The 4,933-nt window shown below is 51.5% G+C and overlaps 1 pseudogene; it reads right to left on the bottom strand.

The window, feature by feature from the left end:
- Window positions 1-4,933, bottom strand: part of LOC103602799 — a 97,782-nt pseudogene that overhangs the window by 1,626 nt on the left and 91,223 nt on the right.

Genomic DNA, 4,933 nt, shown 5'->3' with positions numbered 1-4,933 from the left:
GGAAAGGCTCGAGAGAGGCCTCAGGCTCCGATTGGACTGCCGGGCGCCGCCGGGTGGTGTTGCCACGGTAACCGGATGGTATGCGAAGCAGTTGGAGGTTCCGACCCGGTTACGGGTGCACCCTGTGGACCCGGAGAGCTGATCCGGGGAGGGGGCGTTCCCGAGGAAGGACTCAGGGGGCGCACGGAGCGAGGGCTGCGCGAAAAGTTTCCTCCGGGCGGAGGAGCCCGACGCGGAGCGCGCAGGCGAGTCCCTGGGGGCTGGCGAGGGTCCTCTCCTAGGGATGCCTTCTCCTCCAGCTGCATGGGCCCCTGCCATGGGGCCTGGCGGATGAAGTCACAGCGTCCCTGATCAGAGCTTTAGCGCCTGTCTCTGCTCCCACCCAGCCCTGTCCTATCTCCCGATCATCTAGCAGTCCCCGGGCTGTGTGAGCCGCTCAGCCGCAGCTGCTGCTGGGCAGGCCCTCGATCCGATCCGGGGCAGTCACTGGAGAGTTGCAGTGGACGCAGCCTCCCAGACGCTCCACCAGTGTATGCCCGTCCCGTGCCTGCCTGGCTGGGCTGTATTTGCAGGACAGTGAATAAAGGAGGAAAGGGGACCCCTTTCACCGAGAGAAGCAACACGGAGGCAGAGCCCTCCGTTGAAGGCCAGACCTGCTGCATCCTTGAGAAGCCACTGACAAGGCCCTACTTTCGGCTCTCCATTTGGTTGAGGGAAATCATGCTAGTGCAACACTTCATCTGGCAAATTCGGAAGCCAGGTCCAGGCAGGGGGAGGGAGAGGCTAACGCTGAGCTTCGGCTGAGTCCAGCCCATATGAGATCAGCACCCTGGCCCCCACTCCGCAGGTGAGGCCTCCCTGGGAGGGGCAGCAGGTGGGTGGGGCACAGCCAAGCAGAGCCTTCATCCCTGGGCCTCCAGGATATTTGCCAAAGGTCTTTAGGAGCCAAAGGATTGTACTTTGCCCAGGCAGGAGGATGCGGACAACCTGCTTCCTTTCCCAGATTCCAAGGAAAGCGGCGGGACGCGAGGAGGCATGCAAGAGCTCACCTTGCCATGGGTGTCAGGTGCCACTGTTTACTCACTTGAGGTCCTGGCCACCTCATCGAGCCTTTCTGACCCTCAGTTTCCTCATCTGTAAGATGGGTTTCCTATTCCCTTCCACATAGAGATGTTTGTGGGGACTGAATGAGATGGCCTCACACACAGTGTAACTGTCGTGATCTAGGAGCTGGTCCGTGGTCCAGAGAGGCACCAGAGTGACTCAGCACTTTGCCTGCCTGGCCACTCACAGGCCATCTTCCCCCAGAGCCCTCTCCCTGAGAGGTCTGGGGGAGCCGATCCCATCGAGAGGCAAGGGATACAAGGAGGTCCTGGGACGAGCTGGGCCCAGGGAAGCCAGCAGAGAAGGAGGTGCCCGCACTGCTGCCACCTAGCGGGATGCAGTGGGGTGCTGCCCGAGGGAGGCTCTCCGTGGAGCTGGAAGAGCCATGGAGGAGACTCATCAGAGGCTGAGCCCAGCCGGGTGGGCTGGGAGGGGCTCCTGAAGGGTGCGTTGCAGAGACCCCTTGAACGGACTTGTGAAACCTGCTGACCTGTCTCAGGACGTTTTTGAGTGCGTACACTATAATGCACAGGATTATTGGGAAACCAGTCCTACGGAAATGCATTATTCAAAGATTAATAAAACAAATTGCTGATATAGCAATACATGTTTCTTATTAATGCATTAAGTACGCGATGGGCAGATCTAAAAAATCACAGGTTTGGCATTGAGAATGTGATATGAAAATGCCTGTACTTTCTATGTTGGACTGTCACAGGCACTGTCCTACCACTCACTGTGGCCTGTTACCTACATTTATAATGGAAGGAAATGCTAAATTTCAGGTAGAGTTAACAAAAAAATATCATTTCTTCCCTGTCCGAGTTTAAAGACCCCTTGAATTCTGTCCACCTACCCTGGGGTTCCCTGGGCTAAGAAGACAGTGGATGGAAGTGTTATTGGTAAACAAAGAGGGAAACAGCAGTGAAAGAAGTTGCTGGCGGAAGTCAGAGCCTAAAGCCCACACCGACGCCCACCCGGTGATTGGGGGACTCTGAGGTCTTAGAGGAAGGAGGTCGCCCCCGCCCCTACCCAGGCTCCAAGTTAGGATTTAAGACCAGTGACTCTAGCCCACCTCTCTCCAAAGAGAGCACCCACCTACTATTTTGTTTTTATTTTATATCTTGATGAAAATATATTGTTTACATATTGTTTTTATTTTATATCTCGATGAAAATATATTGTTTACAAATTGAAAAACAATAAAACCTTGACATATATTTCACCATCTATGTAACTGGTTTCCTCTATTTTGACGGCTGACACATTTCTGACAGGTTCACTTTCCTCTCCTTGGGAGGCATGTGTCACCCCCCCAACACACACACACACACAGACACACACAGACACACACACACACACATACAGACACACACACACACACACACGCCTATCAGCTTCAGCGTGTACAGAGGGAAATTTTCAGATGCTCCCACTGTGGAAAAATCTTCTGGTCCCCTCACCACTTCCTGCCTGTCATCCCCTGCTTGGGAGAAATCCACACCCCCACCCCGGGACCAGCAGGTGGCAAGTGGGCCTCACTGTGTCTCCTCACCTCATGGTTCTCTTTCCTATTTTCTCAGCAAAGGAGTTGGCCGACTCCCGCAGGAGGTCCTCTTTGAAGCTCTCTCAGGCCATTTACCTAATGGCCTTCACAGACTTGACTATTTTTAAAACTCATCCAAAGCCAAATTGAGCTGCCATTGTTCATTTTTCTCCCAAGGAGGTAAATGTGTCTCAAGCATGACATTTGATTAAGTAGCTAAGTTTATGATTTTAAATGCAAGGGAAAATGCTGATTAAAATTATGGTAAGTTTCTTGAAAGCACTCTCCCTAGTATCTGCTCCACCTTCCCTGCCTTGCTAGGTAGCTACCTCCACCCAATAAAACTTGCACGTGGCCCAAGGACGAGGAGGGAGGGAAGCACAGAGTCACTTTTCCTTCTCGGGGGTGGTTACGTGCTGGAGACTTCGGAATTCACCCAGTGCTCCCCCACTTTTGGCATCTGAGTTGCTCCCCAGGTGAGGCTGCTCACAGCTGCACACCCCAGCTACGTGCAGGGGCAGAGGCAAGGCTGCAGATCAGAGGTTGGAGTGGAGAAGGTCAGACTCCCACTAACAAAATGACTCACAGGACAATAATCCTGAAATCCAGAACCGGCAAGAGAAAACGCCAGCTCTCTTCTGCCCATTGAAATATGCATGTATATCAGAGAGTGGAAAAGGCGATCTCTCAGCTTGCCCTAAGCAAGGGATAGACTCCCACCGCCTAAGAATGGAAAGGGGGCTGCCTAAGAATTTGATCCGGCCCAGGATGGAGAAAAACCCATTTCAAGGAATTTAGGACTCTCTGTGTTGATAGGTTTCCCTCTTCTATTTAGATGGAGAAGGATGGAGAGAAAGAGGATTAATTTGCATTGCAAAATAAAGTGACACGGTTTGAAGCAGTTCTCTGGCTTTTCTGGGGTTGAGAGTTTTGGGGGCATGAAGTTGGAGAGAAGAGGAGAGGGTCCTGAGGGAGGGCAGATGCCTGCAGGAATCCAAATCAGGGGCGGGGGAAGAGGGAGGGGATGACAGCGCACAGTTAAGTCCTTACACTTTTCTGAAAACTGTGACTGAGAACAAAATCTAAGGTTTCTGTTCTGTGTCACAGTTCTGTTCTAGTTCTACCAAACCTCCAGGGGAGTCCTATTTGTGTTAAAGGAGTAGCCCTCAGAGCTTTCTCTGGGAAGGAGCATATGTCATTTCTGCTCACATATCATTGGCCAGAGCAAGTCGCATGGCCAAGCTGATGTCCGTAGGTGAGTAAGCACAAACCTCACACAGGGAGGGACTGGTGACACTCTGGACCATCATGCAATCTTCTCCACTCACAGTTGCCAACAACTCAAGAAGATAATTTGTATCTTGCTTTCACCAAACCTCTAACTTGATAATGCCAGAATTTGTGAGAGGGGTGGAAGCACGTTTTCTGATAAGTATGCTGGGTGTGCACACCTTCTTCCACCTCCAATCCTAACATAGATGCTGGAATCTCAAAGCTGGGAGGATTCTGAACTGTACCTCATCACCCACCCCAGAGGCAGGCACCTGACTGATGCTGGAAACGCAGAGGCAGATGCTTGTCAATAACAACTGGGCTGTGGGGGTGATTGGCTCACCTCAAACTGTCAGATGTTCAGATGGTGCATCTTTGAGGATTGTGCTTCTATCTAGAGGGGAGAGCTGCGATCAGACAATATAAATCATCACCATCACCATCACCACCACCATCATCATCACCATCATCATCACCATCACCACCAACATCACCATCATCATCACCATCATCATCATCACCACCATCATCACCATCACCACCAACATCACCATCACCATCACCACCATCATCATCACCATCATCATCACCACCATCATCATCACCATCATCATCACCACCATCATAACCATCACCACCAACATCACCACCATCATCACCACCATCATCACCACCATTATCATCACCATCATCATCACCATCACCACCATCATCACCATCATCATCATCACCACCACCATCATCACCACCATCACCACCATCATCATCAACACCATCCTCACCACCAACATCACCACCATCATCACCACCATCATCACCACCATTATCATCACCATCATCATCACCATCACCACCATCATCACCATCATCATCATCACCACCACCATCATCACCACCATCATCATCAACACCATCCTCACCACCATCATCACCACCATCACCACCATCATCATCAACACCATCCTCACCACCATCATCACCACCATCACCACCATCATCATCAACACCATC

Source organism: Galeopterus variegatus, unplaced genomic scaffold (genome assembly GCF_000696425.1).
Source record: "Galeopterus variegatus unplaced genomic scaffold, G_variegatus-3.0.2 Scaffold4314, whole genome shotgun sequence".
Lineage (NCBI taxonomy): Eukaryota > Metazoa > Chordata > Mammalia > Dermoptera > Cynocephalidae > Galeopterus > Galeopterus variegatus.
This window is presented reverse-complemented; position numbering and strand designations above follow the sequence as displayed.